This window comes from Hemiscyllium ocellatum, chromosome 13 (genome assembly GCF_020745735.1).
Source record: "Hemiscyllium ocellatum isolate sHemOce1 chromosome 13, sHemOce1.pat.X.cur, whole genome shotgun sequence".
Classification (NCBI taxonomy): Eukaryota; Metazoa; Chordata; class Chondrichthyes; order Orectolobiformes; family Hemiscylliidae; genus Hemiscyllium; species Hemiscyllium ocellatum.
Window position 1 is genome coordinate 89,327,850 of NC_083413.1, and position 17,703 is coordinate 89,345,552.

A 17,703-nucleotide genomic window follows, 5' to 3' on the forward strand; every position below is an offset into this window, starting at 1 on the left:
AGTTTTTTATTGATACATCAGAGAGTGCATCCTACCAAATCCATCAGAGCTCAGTATGGCAACTCTTATATCCAAGTCTGCAAGAAATACAGAGAGCTGTGAACACAATCTAGTCAGTTACGGAATTTTGAGGGTATGCCCCCGAGCGCTAGTTCCACCCACTACTGGAAACAACCACCCTGCTTCCATCCATTAACTCCATCTACACTTCCCACTGCCTCAGGAAATCAACCATCATAATCAAAGACCTTCCGACCCTGATAATAAACTCTCACTCTCTTCCATTGGGCAGAAGATACAAAGTTTGAAAACACTTATCAATAACTTCAAGAACAGCTTCTTCCCCAATGTTATTAGACTTTTAGTAACAGGTCTCTGATATATTAAAGTTGATCTTTCTCTGCAGCTTCTCTATAACTTTAACACTACATTCTGTTCTGTTACCCTGATGTGCTTATGTAAGGTATGATTTGCCTGGCTAACATGAAAAGCAGGAGAAAGTGAGGACTGCAGATGCTGGAGATCAGAGCTGAAAATGTGTTGCTGGAAAAGCGCAGCAGGTCAGGCAGCATCCAAGGAGCAGGAGAGTCAATGTTTTGGGCATGAGCCCTTCAGGAAGAGAGCCTCATCTTCCACCTAGGAACCCTCCAACCATACGGGATGAACCTAGATTTCTGCAGTTTCCTAATTTCCCCTCCCCCCACCTTGTCTCAGTCAAATCCCTCAAACTCAGCACCGCCTTCCTAACCTGCAATCTTCTTCCTGATCTGTCCACCCCCACCCCACTTCTGCCTATCACCCTCACCTTGACCTCCTTCCACCTATCGCATTTCCAACGCCCCTCCCCCAAGTCCCTCCTCCCTACCTTTTATCTAAGCCTGCTGGACACACTTTCCTCATTCCTGAAGAAGGGCTCATGTCCGAAACGTTGACTCCCCTGCTGCTTGGATGCTGCCTGACCTGCTGCGTTTTTCCAGCAACACATTTTCAGCTAACGTGAAAAGCAATCCTTTTCACTATATCTCAGTATATGTGACAATAATAAAGCAAATCAAATGAAAATAAGAACGTAAGAAATCGGAGCAGGAATAGGCAGTCTGGCCCCTCAAGCTTCTCTGCCATTCTAGACAATCATGGTTGACCTTTTTGTGGCCTCAGCTCCATTTACCAGCCTGCTCACCACCATCCTTAATACTGTTCAAACATCTATCTAGCATTGCCATAAAAAGCATTCAACGAGATCTCCGTAACTGTTTCACTGGGCAGGGAATTCCACAGATTCACAACTGTTTGGGTGAAGAGGTTCCTCCTCAACTCAGTCCTAAATCCACGCCCCCTTGTTTTGAGGCTGTGCCCCTGAGTCCTAGTTTCACCTGCCACTGGAAACAACCTCCCTGCTTCTATCTGGTCTATTCCCTTCATAATTGAGTATGTTTCTATAAGATCCCCCACCGCCACCTTTATAAATTCAAATGAGTATAGTCCCAGTCTACTCAGTCTCTCCTCATAACCCAACCCTCTCAATCCCAGACTCAACCCAGTGAACCTCTCTGCACCTGCTCCAGTGCCAGTATGTCCTTTCTCAAATGGGGAGACCAAAACCGTACACAGTCTTCCAGGTGCGGCCTCACCAGCAAAATCAAATATTCTGTATTCAGAGGGACTGAGCTGACCTTTAACCATAACCCTATTGCAGGGAGTGACCTCCTCTGAGGATCAGTATCCTCATGAGTGAACTGGACTATCACCTGCTGAAAGTATTGGGGGGTAAACTATCAGAATGAGTGCCATTGTGACCATGAGCCTGTCTTATATTTAATTCTGTTACCAGGTGTTGGAAAGGTCCCCTTCCCCTCCCCGACAGCCAGGTGTGTAGTCACATCATGTCTCCAATAGCTCCCTTGTTACCTGCAAGGTGGCAAGAGGACCACCTCCAGCTCCCAGATTCTTTCTTGTGATCTGTGTTCCTGTGCAAACATGGAAAGTCAAGATGGATGGGTGAGTGGGATGTTAATTGAGCCAATGGTTCTGAAGGGGTTACTGTTCGTATTATGTTGCCTCCAACACACCTCTGATGTCTCTCACTGTCTGGGGAGGGAGTTCTATTGTAACTGTTGAGGAGAGCAGATGTATCTCAGTCAGCTCCTTAAGGGTCTGTGCTTGACTAAATGTCATTGTGCTTATTATTATCATCCAGTAGACATTCTTGTTAACAAATAGTAATGTCCCTTCTAGAGGTACTCTACAATTGTGTATCCTCTACTATTAATCACTAAATAGTCTGAAGACAAAGAAAAGGTAGAGGAAGTTTGGAGGTAACAGTCAACCTCAATCAACTCTTACCCAGCACCACATAGTCATGGAGTTGGCAACCAGGAGTGGTCATCTGGGAAAATACCGCATGATGGGATTGGTACATATCTGGTCCCCATCACAAGGTGAAGAAATCTAGATGAGCCAGAAGGAGAGAACAGAAATCAAGTGAGTTTCCCACTTGAAGAGCATTACTGTTTTGAGAACAGTCAGTCAGCAGCTGAAACTCAGCGACTGACAAAAAGATGGCAGCAGCTGTGGAAACAGAAAAAGCACTCCAAAGGCTAAACTTGTCTCAGAAGCTGGTAAGAAGTGCAGGAGCAAGACTAGGAAAAGATGGAAAAACCAGCCAAGATTAGTATTATAGAGATCCCCCTCATTGAATGAGGTTTTGAAGGAAGCACCTGAAGGTTCCCGGAAGTAAAATTAGAGATCCCAAACTAAAAAGGGATAACTTTAAAAGTGGAACAAAAGCTGGGACAGAGGTCAAGGGAGCGTAAAAGGGAGTTCTCATGTCCTTGGCAAGTATTGCCATATTCAGGAGAAGGCTTTATGAGCCACAGCTGTACATAATAGTGAAGGGTGCAGAAAAAAAAACTTAGACCAGGACTGCTTAACTAGGAAGGCTTCAGCATTTACTTAATCTGGGAACAACCAATGTTTTAATGAAAGCTTGTGATAGGATCCAGCAGAAGGGAAAGTTAGGAACAATGAAAGATTTAAAAGGATTGGGATTCAGTAATCAAGGTGTGATTCCAGTAGGAAGATATAAAAAGGCTTTGTCTGGAGAACTTTATCTTTAAAGTTGTGGAAAGGAAAGTGCTTGATACCTCAAAAAATGAAAAACAAGAAAACATTCAATTTATTTACAAAGAAGTAGGAAAACCCTAGAAAAAGTGGATAACTATTATTTTGATGTTTAAAAAATAAGGCACAAGCAGTACAGAGATTCGGTAATACAAAGAAACAAGTTTAAAAATCTTCAAGCAGTAAATTACTATAAAATAACCAATGATACATTTAATATATTGATTAAATAATTTAATACAGTACAATTAAAATATTTATTAAATAATTCAATAGAGAAATGCAGATTTAAAATTATTGGGAAATAAATGAAAGGTTGAAATAGCTATAGTATAAATGTAGGATTGGTGATGAATGCAAATTTCACTGCAAAGTTTGCAAAGTTTGCTGCAAGATCTAGTATTTATCACATGACTGAGGCAATCTACCATAAAGGTTTGCAATTTATTGACTTTGAAATGTTACCTGTGAAGGTGAAGGCGAGGACACTAGGCTACTGGACTCCATGTCCAAATGCAATATCTAGGCTTGGGCTGAAAACTAGCAAGTAACATTCATGCCACATAAATGCCAGGCAACGTCCATCTCCAATAATTATTGGAGAGACAATCAAGTTAGAAATTCAACGGCATTACCATCACTGAATCTCATACGATCAACATCCTGTGGTTACCATTGAGTAGAAATTGAAGTGAACTAGCCATTTAAATCAGAGCAGGTCAGAAGCTAGGAATACTGCAGAGAGTAATTCACCTCCTGACTCCCCAAAGCCTGTCCATCATCCATAAGGCACGAGTAATGCCCACATTCCATGAATGAACAAAGAATCAAATTTTAAAAATTAAAATCCTCCCCACTAGAATTCTGTGTTTCTCATACATCAATGTTTCTCTGAGCCTCAATATTTACAACTTTTACATTTAAAACAAGCTCTGTCATTCTTATGATCAAAGTGTAAAAGGTGCCACACCTCTGTCCATTACATTCCTCCTGCCCATTCGGAACTCCTCTGATCAAATTGTCACAGACCTGTAACATTGTTGCAGCACAGAATACCAACTGGCTGACAGTGTTCACACCAGCTCTCTGAACATTTTGACTCAATACTAAACCCCTTACTTCCCCATAAACTTCCACATTGTCCCTATTTAAGTAACTATCCATCAGTCTCTTGAATGCCATAATTTAAGTAACACCCACAGCTTTTCCAGGCAGTGCATTCCATTTTTGTGTAACATCCAGGTGATTTGACAATCTATCCTGATCTTGTAATGGTGTGACCTTCAGAGATTTAGATCTCACACTTTAGTGTTGTGGGAGATTTACAACACATATCTACAGCCTTTCAGCCCATCGCATGCATGCTGGTCAAAAACAACCACCTCACTATTTTAATCCCATTCACCAGCACTTGACACATAACCTTGTCTGTTGTGGCATCTAAATACTTCTTCAATGTTGTGAGGGCTTCTGCCTCTACCACCCTTGGAGGCGGTGAGTTCCAGATTCCCATCAGCCTCTGGGTTCAAAAGCTTTTCCTCACATCCTCTCTAAACCTCCTGTCCCTTACTGCAAGATCTGGTATTTATCACATGACTGAGGCAATCTACCATAAAGGTTTGCAATTTATTGACTTTAAAATGCCACCTGTGAAGGTGAAGGTGAGGACAGCATGGTGGATCCAGATGTCCATTCCTTGTGACCATAATGGCCATGGCTTTATCAAAGACTTCATCGTCAAGAGGTCTGCTCTGTTCCTTTTGGCAGTGTTGTGGTGGGTTCAGCGATGGTGGCACAGTGGATCCAGTTTGTCCCTTGTGGTGATGGCTTCTGCAATGGTGATGTGGTGGATCCAGTCTGTCACTCCTTGCAATGATGGTGATGTAATGGCTTCAGTGTTGGCTTTGACAGTGACAGCAAGGGGGTCCAATCTGGAATTCCTTGCTTCAGCGGTGGCATCCCATAGCCACTTTAGAAAACCAGGAGCCGTGGAGGGAACAAAAGTTAAATTTTGTCCTAACTTTGTCTCAATTATTTCTTTTTATAATTTCTGTAATTAAATTGGTGCTAAATTGTGGCCTAATCAAACTTTTAGACAGATTCACCTTTTCCACCCTTCATTATCTAAGTTTAATTTTGTTTGTTGAATGCACAATTGGAGTATTGTGCAGTTCTCTGAGTTGGCTTCAGCTTTTCCCAAAACTGTGCTATTGAATGTCATGACTTCATTGCATCAAGACACCCTGTGCTCTTCCGATACCTCTTCAAGTTAGGCTTGATCACTATGCATGACATATGACTCTGACCTTCTGTTTTCATTGCAGTTCCACTTCTGCATATTGGTTATGTACCATCTTTATTCTCCTTAATTTTTCTGAAATTTATCCTATATTGTTGAGGATTTGGATAGCTGATGCCTTGGCAGTGTTCTCCTAAGTTGTGTTTCAAATACACTCAGCCTATGTTCGGAGATGTATCAATTTACAGCTTTGTGACAGATATCAAAGGGATGATCATTGCCTTTGATGCTTCAGGGAAAACAGCCCCAGTCTATTCATCTTTTCCCTATAGCTCAAACCCTCCAACCCTGGCAACATCCTTGTAACTATTTTCTGAACCCTTTTAAGTTTCATAACATCCTTCCTTCTAGCAGGAAGACTAGAATTGCACACATTATTCCAAACGTGGCCTAACTAATGTCTTGTTCAGCTCTCTCTCCAATGTGTTCACATTATTCCTAAAATATGGCATCCAGCACTGTGCACAATACTCCACGAGGTGGAATGAGTGTTTCATATTAGTTCAACATCCCTTGTTTGCTCCTGCGCTCTGTACACCTTCTAATAAAATTATGAGGAGCATGGATAGGGTAAATAGACAAGGTCTTTTCACTGGGGTGGGGGAGTCCAGAACAAGAGGGCATAGTCTTAGGTTGAGAGGGGAAAACTTTAAAAGGAACTTAAGAGACAACTTTTCAATGCAGAGGGTGTTGCATGTATGGAATGAGCAATTATAGTACAATTATAACATTTAAAAGGTATCTGGATAGCTATATGAATAGGAAGAGTTCAAAAGGAAATGGGCCAAGTGCTAGCAAATGGGACTAAATTAATTTAGGATATCTGGTTGGCATGGATGAGTTGGACTGAAGGGTCTGTTTCCATGCTGTACATCTTTAAGACTTTATGGTTGTAAGTGGTTGACAAGAATGGTTTCAGGGATGATAACTTCAGATATGTGGAGAGATTGAAGAAGTTGCAATTGTTCTCATGAAGAGGTGGCCAAGAGGGGATTTGATAGAGGTTTTCAAAGTCATGACTGGGGCTGTTCCTAGTAATAAAACAAACAAGAACTAAACTTCATTGATTGAAAATGATATGTGAATGAAACAGGGATGATGTGAGAAAACAAAGCATTTTTCACTCGGCGGGTGGTTAAGGTATGGACTACACTGCCTGGAAATGTGATGGAAGCAAGTAGAACTGAGGCATTCAGCAGGACATTGGATGATTATTTGGATAGAAATTGTGTGTGTGTGTGGTTACAGAGAAAAGGCAAGTGATTGGCATGAGATAATGTTGCCCGTTGAATGAGTTACTGCTGGTGTAATGGGCTGAATGGTCTCCTTCTGCACCAGAACAGTTTGTTTATTTATTGCAGAGTGTGTCTTACATAGAACATAGAACATAGAAAAATACAGTGCAGTACAGGTCCTTCGGCCCTCAATGTTGCGCCGACCAAAGCCTACCTAACCTACACTAGCCCAATAACCTCCATATGCCTATCCAATGCCCGCTTAAATGACCATAAAAAGGGAGAGTCCACCACTGCTACTGGCAGGGCATTCCATGAACTCACAACCCGCTGCGTAAAGAATCTACCCCTAACATCTGTCCTATACCTACCACCCCTTAATTTAAAGCTGTGTCCCCTAGTAACAGCTGACTCCATTAGCGGTAAAAGGTTCTCAGTGTCTACCCTATCTAAACCCCTAATCATCTTATACACCTCTATCAAATCTCCCCTAAACCTTCTTTTCTCCAATGAGAACAGCCCCAACTGCCTCAGCCTTTCCTCATACGATCTTCATTGCAGTTCCACTTCTGCATATTGGTTATGTACCATCTTTATTCTCCTTAATTTTTCTGAAATTTATCCTATATTGTTGAGGATTTGGATAGCTGATGCCTTGGCAGTGTTCTCCTAAGTTGTGTTTCAAATACATTCAGCCTATGTTCGGAGATGTATCAATTCACAGCTTTGTGACAGATATCAAAGGGATGATCATTGCCTTTGATGCTTCAGGGAAAACAGTCTTGTTACATAATACAGTGAAAAGTGTTGTATAGTGTCACCACTCTCTGGCACCATCTTAAAACACAGAAAAATAATCTGAAACATAGAATATAATAGCAGAAAAATGAGGAAATAAAGGAAATGTCCAACTTTACAGGCCTTCTTGTTAAGTGCTCCATCATGGGTTATGGGCCTGGTCACCAGGCACAAGTCCCCTTCAGCGTGCTGTTGCCACTGGAGCAAAGGTCACCACTTTTTGGAGCCATCTCATCTTCACCAATATAACCAGCACCATCTTGGTAACACACTTGATTGCAAAATTGGATTTTTTTTAAAAAAAAGCAGAAATAAAGGAAACAAAGCCAAAAGGAATGAGAAATGTCCACATTTTAAAGTCTTACTTAAGTTTTATCTCCAAGCAGGCACCCCTGGATTAGGCCACAGTCTGGAGTCTCAAGAGGAATAGAGTGCTCCGATCTCCTCTTCCAGTTCTGTGTTTCTGTGAACAATCCAACCCACCATCACAACAAGGCTCTTTGGAGGAGGTTAGGAGGATCAACAATCCAATCTACCATCACAACAAGGCTCTATGGAGGAGGTTAGGAGGATCAACAATCCAACTCACCATCATGGCAAAGCTCTTTGGAGGAGGTTAGGAGGATCATAGCTATTTACACAAACAGACTTCATCATGCCACTGCCCCGCATAAAATCAGTAACAAACATGCTCTGTAGATGGTGGACATTTTCTCTGGTAGGGGTCTGTGCGCGTGTGTGTGTGTGTGTGTGTTGGGGAGAGTGGCTACAGCAACTTTGATCCGACTATGGGATGTGTTCTCCCACTGGGGCTTTCCCCACATTGCACATTAAGATTGGGGAGGGTGGAACAATTTCATAAGGCACGCCATACAGGCTGACCATAAGACTTTTGGGAATATTGAGAAACTGGCAAACAGCCCAGAACTCCAAGTTACTGGGTGTAGTCGAGAGGATGAACCAGACTTTGAAGAAGGGTTGTTGGAAGAAGATAGGTGTGTGTCCAAAGAAATGGAATTGAGGTGCTGCATGTATTTCTTACAAACCTCAAGGCTGTGAGAGCACAGGCACTCCCCATACAAGTTGATGACCAGAAGGGTATCATGGATGCAAGTCAAGTTGGTACTGATCCTGAACGAAACCTAAACTAAGAATATCACTGAGCACAGATTTCTACAAGATCTGTATGACACCAGGAGGACAATACTTGGGGACACATGAGTAGCCAACACCAGGAAATTAAAATGTTGCTACCGTCACAGAAGTGGAGGATAGGGGACCAGGTCAAGTTGAGATCATGTCAGATGAAGAACTTGAATCACAGTACATGGCAATGTACAGTATTGTGCACAAGGGAAGCCCGTGAAACCCTCAGTGTGACTGTCAAATCAAACTAAATGGTTTCATTTTGATCAATGCAAACTTTATGTCCCTGAGGAGAGGGCAGTAAAATGAGCCCAGGGAACAATCAGGAGGTTAATCAAAGTAAACCCACATTGTGGGGTAGAACAGAATAAAATCACTACAGGGTGAAAGCAGGCTATTCAGCCCTTTGAACCCACATCAATGCTTCAAAGAGCATCCCACCCAGACCCACTCCATCATTCCAAAGGCCAATCCTTTGGACTGTAGGAGGAAACTGGAACACTGGGGAGAAACCCTTGCAGACACAGGGAGAATGTGCAAACTCCACACAGACTCTCCCCCAGGGTGGAGTTGAACTAGGATCACTAGCACTGTGAGGCAGCAGTGCTAGCCACCATGCCACCCTAGTGATGAAGCCAGGGGAGTGGTGTGAAGGACTAGCTGGATACCCCAGTGCTACAGATGGCTGCTTGCACACTAGAATCAAGCAATAAGAAGTCCCAACCTGAAAGGAACGAACATTGTGGAAGGTAGGATTAGGTTATATACCTGGACATGTGACCTAAGGAGGACAGCTTTGTCATGCAGTGTTGGTTTGCACAGAACGTAAATCTAAACAGGAGAGGGAGAACATCTCACAGTGTGGTGGAGTTATAGGTTCAGAGTTCACAGTTGTTGACCAGTTAAAGTCTGTTGATAATTGTTGGGTAAAAGTTAACTTTATTTGCCTGGAAGCCTTTTCCCTGATTCGGCTGAGAGTTCCATTTTGTGTCCCCAGCCGGAACTTTGCTCCCTGTGCATTCCTTACCATGAGGTAATGTGAAAGGTTATCCTGATCTTCCTTCTCATGATAGTGTCTCCTCCCTTCGCTGAATGATCAGCGCAGGCTGTTGAACCAGTCAATCTGACATAGACTTTCCAATTAGTCCCCCTTCCTTCTCGAGTTATTGCCTCTTCATAGTCATTCAGCTAATTCGGGACATCTCTGCTGAGTGTTAGCAGTCTGTGTGACTAGAGCATTCTAGTTAACTACCATTTGATCTGTCCACTTGTAGAATGCATAATAGTGCTTTAGTTTTGAACTTAATGACTAACCTCTAATTTAGTATCAACTTGTAAGCATGCCAAACTGTGTAATTAACGATCAGCTCCGAGCTGTTTTCTCGATATAATCCTGATGGACTTCGGAATAACACCGAGCCACAGTTAGGGTGGTGAATTCCCCGTGATATATCGTGTAATAAAGTAATCAGTTCGCAAGGTCCGAGTCTGAGAGTTTTCTTCAACAATTGGTGCAGTCAGTTCGGCCTCTATTTTACGAGGTTAGCTGGACCTGTAGTTTCATTTACTGTGGGTTTGTCTTCGAAAAGACAGTGCTTTAAATTTGTGTTCAATTGGCTAGTAGAGTGTGAAGGGCCACTCGGAATTACTTTTATCGGCCACATGCGTGCCCCTGAGCTGAGCCTTGCAGGCTGATCCCCCTGGGGGGGCAGGACGGAATAAGGGGAAAATCGCATTAAATGTAATGTTGGTATTAACTTGAGCTGAGCTCGGGGTGGGACGGAAGATGGACTATTGCCCAGAAGACTGCTTGTGGAAGGACCTTGAGGAGTGGTTGCGGCGCTGCTGTTAGTACTGTCTTTGTGGGTTGTGGGTTGTTTTGTTGACAGGTTTGTGATGAGTTTGCGAGTATCTCCGGGACTGACTGAAGCTCCGGCCCCGGGCCAGGTCAATCCTGTTCCGCTGTGCGGGCCACACACCGCCCTTTTGCCCCCCTTCCCCCCCCCCCCCCCCCAAGGCTGTTGTAAAGCACCATGGTAAATATGTTCGATGCAAGAGTAAGGTGGGAGACCCTCTCGTTCCCCCGGCTGGCACTGTCTGGATGGATTCTGGATCAGAGTGGTGCTGGAAAAGCACAGCAGTTCAGGCAGCATCCGAGGAGCAGGAAAATCGACGTTTCAGGCAGGAGCCCTTCATCAGGAACACAGGAGGCTGGTGACAGCCGGTACACTATCCCTTTCACCCCCGAGCTGTACGGATGGTGCCACGGTAATTGGTTTTACGGGGGTTCTTTTCGGCTTGGATATGCGGACATTGAGGATGGTTACAGGGATCCCTTCTGGGACACGGGCTACATGCTCGGCTGTCTAGATAACTTTAAGGAAGTTGCTTTAAAAAGCCATCAGCCCCTCCCGGACTAAAATCCGCTCTCAGCGTTTCACTGAATCTGCAGCCCCTTCCGTTCCTGCATATCCCCACATACCGCCCCTCCACCTCTACTCCAGTCAGTATCCCAAACTTGCCGTCCCCACCACAAACTCTGTCCTCCTGCTGCTCGGAATGAGCTTTCCTCAGCATGCTGAACTATTACAGACACTGGATCCCGGACTATCGTCTTGTTGATGCGCCTGGACGCCTGAGCTATCACGGGGCTTTGGCCCGCTTCAACAACGCCTGGCTCTGGGCACACCTCACTATAAAGCTGAAACGGTAGTGTATGTACACAAGAGGGGTATGCATCCAGCATTTTAACACAGGGATGACCTGCCGCCTTTTATTGTGTACAGTTCCCAGCTGTTGTAAGGGGGATACCGGCCTGTTTGTGTGCTGCTGCTGTAATGGTGGGGAAGCCCACCCCCGCTGTGATGGGTTACCCGAGCACTGTTCTGGTGCCTCGATCACTCTCCCTGCGGCTAAATTCAGCAGCAACCCAACATCTTGCAGCAACGCGCAGAACTGGCTACAAGGGTCTCTTACTATCCCGGACCAACCTTTGACATGACACCGCACATCCACATTGCACCCAGCTACCCTCCCCACTCCCCACCCCTCCCCTGACCCACCTGGGGCGGACCAGGACTGACTGCAGGCATTCCAGGAGGTTGTGACCCCGCCCCGACCTCACCCCACCCAATCCCTTCCTCACCCCGCCCCTCTCCCCGACCTCGACCCCTCACCCCACCCCACCCTGACCTCTCCCCACCCCTCACCTCACCTCACCTCGCCCCTCACCCCACCCCACCCTGACCACTCCTCACCTCGCCCCACCCCACCTCGACCTCTCCCCACACTGACCACTCCTCGCCCCTCACCCCACTCCACCCTTCCCTCTGAGACCCATTGGACAACGGAGACATGATTCTGTTTACTGATGGTTTCTCTTTGTTGGCCGGAAATGCGGTCTGTGCCCCTTTCGATACCCTCGGAGCGGCTGCATTGCTTGTGCTGAAGTCCCTTCCCCGGCTGCATTGTTTGCTCTCCCCGGACAGTCTGTTCATGTTCACACTGACTCCACATACACGTGATTTTGGAGCCCTGTGGAAACAGAGGATTTATTATTTCCTCTGGGCAACCCCTCCGACATGCCCTGCTCATTAACAACCTTTTGCAGGCTATAATGCTTCCCCCTGCTGTGGCTGCGGTCAAGTGTGCAGCCCATACTGCTACAGACGATCCAATACCCTGAGGGAATGCGCGGGCTGACCAAGCTGCCAAGTCAGCAGCTTTGATCCTCTCTCTATGTGTTTCGCAGCCTCTCAAGACAGGGAAGCCAAAAGAAGCTTCACACCTACTGGCGGATGGGATGGTGGTCGCTCAGCAGCACGCCCCTCAGGCCGGGAAAGACAGCTGGGCACGTCTAGGGGCTAAGGAATCGGAGAGCTCAGGACGAGCACAACACCAGGATGGTGGAACCGTCTGCCCCCGGTCACTCCTGCATGTTTTGGCACTGGCTGTCCCTGGAGTTGGCCATACAGGAAGATGGGGAACGATCCATGCAGTAAGACAAAGCTGGTAATGCTCCCGGCTTCACTGCTACAGCACAAGCACAAGTTTCCCACTGTCTGATCTGCCAACAGAATAATAATGCTAACCCGCTGGCCAAATATGATCACTTGCCTGTCCACGACGGACCCTTTCATCCTTTGCAGATTGACTTTGCCCATATTCCCCCTCAAACAGGGTTTTAAATACCTGCTGGTCATAGTGCATATGTCTTCCAAATGGGTGGAAGTTTTCGTTACACGTAGGGATGATACTAGAACAGTGGTGAAGTGTCTCATGAAGGATGTGATTCCTCTGTATGGTGTCCCGAATAGTGTTAACAGTGACATATGGACAAACTTTACTGCTGAGGTCACAAGAGGGGTTAGTAAAATTCTGGGTATTAGGTGGAAACACCAGATTCAGTATCAGCCCCAGTCCTCTGGGATGGTGGAACAGATGAATGACACCCTTCAAACTACTTTCACCAAAGTCACCCAGGATACAGATCTGACCTGGCCAAAGGCATTGCCACTAGCCCTTTACACTCTCCGCGGCCAAGGAAATTGAACCATGGGACTAACTCCCTTTTGAGGTACTCATGGGCTGCACGATGCCCACGGAGCTCTGACCCCCCTCCCTCCCCCCCCGAGACTTCCCCAGAATGTGGCTCTGCTTCTCACTCACGAGTCTCTTCTGGATTATGCCAAGTCATTGTGCCAGGTCATTACTCGCAACCATGAGTTGGTCAAGGAGGTCCTTCCCGTGCCGGGTAATGGTCCCATGCATCTGTTCCACCCAGGGTAGTATGTGATGATTGAATCCTTTGAAAAGAATTCTCTTTCTCCTCGGTCGAAAGGCCCATACCTCGTCCTCCTAGTGACCCGAACGGCTGTCAAGGATGAAGGAGTATCTGAGTGGACACACCGCCAGTTGCAAAAGAGAGCCTTTGCCCGAACAACCTGACCAGAACACCCCTTAACAGCAGACACTGGAAGCACCAGCATACCCGCTGGCTGTGCCATCTGGGGAGTGACTGTCTGCCTCTTCTCTGTATCCCTCCTAGCTCTGTACCCCCTGGTGGGGTTTGAATGGGATCCCAGGGAACAGGGCACAGCATTTTATCGTTCGTGAGTTACATGCTAACACCTTCCTACAAATGACTTATGCGAAAGAGATTGACCATTCCCGCTGCTGGGTATGTGCTCACATTCCTATTCATTCTCATGGGGGAATCCCCCCCTCCCATCCCATCCCGTAAATCGGACACTGCTGAATGATGGTTGGAACGGAATCGGTCCTCCGAGGTGGGCCATGTTGCGACTTAACCAGTAGGTTCGAGAAACTGGGCCTTGCCCTAACAGATAATAGTCACCCCCGCAGGAAATAGCAGGGTGTACGTTGAATAGGTACACAGGCTGGTACAACCCCTCGCGGGCACCCACTGCCCTGGGCCTTGCAAACATCACGGGCTTGGCTGCACCCCTGGGAACTATTTGTTTTAAAAGCCACTCTCCCGGTCGGTGGGTTGCTGGATACAACAAGGTAAAAACAATGACTGCAGATGCTGGAAACCAGATGAAGGGCTTTTGCCCGAAACGTTGATTTCACTGGTCGTTGGATGCTGCCTGAACTGCTGTGCTCTTCCAGCAACACTGATCCAGATGCTGGATATAACAGTTGCAACTATTCCCTGCTCCTTACCTCAAAGTCTATCCGGTCCACTTTAAGAGGAAGTACACTCAACCTTCAGACTCCCTCCCCCCACCCCCACCCTTCCCCCATGAGTCCTGGACCCGCCTTTCTGATTATGGAAAGAAAAAGGAGAGGATTGTTGGGGAAAAGTTAGCATTATTTGCCTGGAAGCCATTTTCCTGATTTGGCTGAGAGTTCCATTTTGTGTCCCCAGTCGGAACTTTGCTCCCTGTGCATTCCTTACCATGAGGTAATGTGAAAGGTTATCCTGATCTTCCTTCTCATGATAGTGTCTCCTCCCTTCGCTGAATGATCAGCGCAGGCTGTTGAACCAGTCAATCTGACATAGACTTTCCAATTAGTCCCCCTTCCTTCTCTAGTTATTGCCTCTTCACAGTCATTCAGCTAATTAGGGACATCTCTGCTGAGTGTTAGCAGTCTGTGTGACTAGAGCAGGTGATGATATCATTTGATCTGTCCACTTGTAGAATGCATTATAGTGCTTTAGTTTTGAACTTAATGACTAACCTCTAATTTAGCATCAACTTGTAAGCATGCCAAACTGGGTAATTAACGATCAGCTCCGAGCTGTTTTCTCGATATAATCCTGATGTACTTCAGAATAACACCGAGCCACAGTTAGGACGGTGAATTCCCCGTGATATATCGTGTAATAAAGTAATCAGTTGAAAATGTGTTGCTGGTTAAAGCACAGCAGGTTAGGCAGCATCCAAGGAATAGGAAATTCGACGTTTCGGGCAGTCTGAGAGTTTTCTTCAACAATAATAAACCATAGCATTTTGGACTTATCAAAAACTAATCAGCGGAGCAGCTTGATAACCTAGATGGTAACAAAATGAGATGGAACAGTTAATCTTAATTGCTTCCTCAACAAGAAATACAAAGTACTTGTCGAGCAACTGATTGTACACAGTTCCATACAGTAATTGGAGGAAGAACTTCCAAAGAAAATGCCTGGAGCAAGATTATAAAGGATTCTTAAAGACAAGTGGATTAAATGTCTAGTATTCACTGAGTGGTCATCGGAAATTTAAAGTCAAAGAAAATAATTTTTTTATCAAATATTTCTTAAGTGAATATTATTCACGCATGTATGAAATTCTCCTGCAATTATGTTTACTTGTATGTTGGTTTGTATATATGGATTCATATTGGTTTTGTTAGCAATAATTAAATCATGGTAGATGATACTATGAGGATTCATTTGCCCTTATCTCATTTATCTTCATCTGTGTCTTTCTACTGTCTATGAGGCTGCTGGGTAATGGTGAGGAAGTAGAGATGTGGGATCCAGCCTTTAGATTTTCCCCCATCCTCCTCATCTTCCTCAACAACACTCTGCTTCCATTAGTAGCGTTTATTACATGTCACTATCCCCTTCCCTGAGGCCCATGTCTCAAATATAATCCATGTCTCAAATATAATCCATGCCTCATAATTCAAAATTGCTCAATACAAGATTGTTTTTCAGCTTTGTTTCACACCACTCCCTTGTATTCTTGTCATTGATTAATTTTGAAGAATGTAAGACTTAATTTTCTCCAGTGAAGAGTGAACAGTATTTTTGAGACTGGACTATGCGTTGTTTAAAAGAGTGACAGTGAGTTTGACAACGCCACCACCACAATTTGTTTGCAAAATACTAGCACACGAGTTGCATAAATGTTACAGTGCAGAAACAGGCCATTTGATCCATCATATCTGCATCAGCTATTCAATAGCACATCACAACTAAGTGCCTTCTATTACCCCATACCCTTGCACACTATTTTTATCCAAATAATTACCCAATGTACCCCTCAATTGAACCTGCCTCCACTACATTCCCAGGCAGTGCACTCTGGACCCTGGTTATACTGGGGTGGTATTTGTTTCCTTCACATCACCCTTACCTCTTTTGCAAATCACAATCTTTTAAACCTTGTTTTTGTTCTTTTTACCCACTACCAAATATTCTGGATTACGCTCCACGAAATAACTTCAGAGGCCGGTATCCCATCACAAAGTCACCCTTTATTTACACGTGCATAGTACTTGACACTAATCCAGCTCCCTCGGAGCCAGCTCTCAGAGTGGACAGACCCTCTGACACTCCTGTTTATATCTGTCAGCCTGGGCTCCCTGACTGGACCAGGTTACAGCCCTAATCAGGGAACTCATATTCTGCAAGGTCAAATTGCCTGACCTACAGTCACTACATCCCTCTCCTTTTTAAATCCAGACACGTAGGTCTGTTATTTTCCCTGTAGCCTCTCCTGGTGTTGTCGCACCGGGTCAGATTCCTCCAAATCAGCCTTGGCTACGGGCAGAATGCACCAGACCATAGCCTACCCGCTGTGCCCATAGCATCTTGGGAGAAATTCATCTACTTCGGGTGTGAAGGAGTCGAGGCTGTGACATCTATTGTGTCCATCTCAGTCTCTGAGATTTCTTTGATACCAGATGGAGGAGGGGAACCCATGGGTCCCAACAGCCTATCCAGCTGTTCTGAGGGGCTGGGTATGTTTTGCACTTTTGCAGGTTTGCAGTTTTCATGTGGTCCTCGTGCATGTTCAGGACTGCCTCACCTACCTGAACTTAGTATGTCACTGGACCTGATCTCACTTTGACCATGGCCCTTACCCATGCAGGGCCATTCCCATGCTTTTGGCATCAAACGTCATCCCCTGAAGTAAACTGCCTCACTCATTTAGAGGAGTCTTGTGTTTGCCATTGGTGTTCTTGATGCTGTTTCACCCTCACCTTCAGGTCCGGGAAGATCAGATTTAACCTGATACAGTGTCTTCTCCCTGTGAGCAACTCTGCTGGAATATCCCTGTAGTTGCACGAGGAATGACCTGAAAATCAAATGGAAACCGGGACGGTTAAGTATCGAGTGAAGTTTTAGGCCGTTTCTTTAATCCTGCCTTCAAAATTTGGACTGTTCCTTCCACCAGACCACTTGATGATGGATGGTATGGAGCTGTCCTTCTATGCCAAATGCCATTTGACTTTAGGAAATACTCAAATTCCCTGCTGGTAAATGATGGCCTGTTGTTTGTGACCAACGCTTCTGGGAGCCCGTGGATTTCAAAAGGTGCGCGCAGCTGTTCCATCATTGTCATTGAAATAACTCCACCTTGGCCAGTATTTCATCACCAATTTACCCTTTATTTACATCTGCACAGTATTTGACGCTGGTCCAACTTAGAGTCGTAGAGACATACAGCATGGAAACAGACCGTTCAGTCCAATTCATCCATGCCGACCAGATATCCTAAATTAATCTAGTCCCATTTGCCAACATATCCCTCTAAACTCTTCCTATTCATCCAGATGCCTTTTAAATATTTTAATTGTATCTGCCTCCACCACTTCTTCTGGCAGCTCATTTCATACATGCACCACCCTATGCGTGAAAAAGTTGTC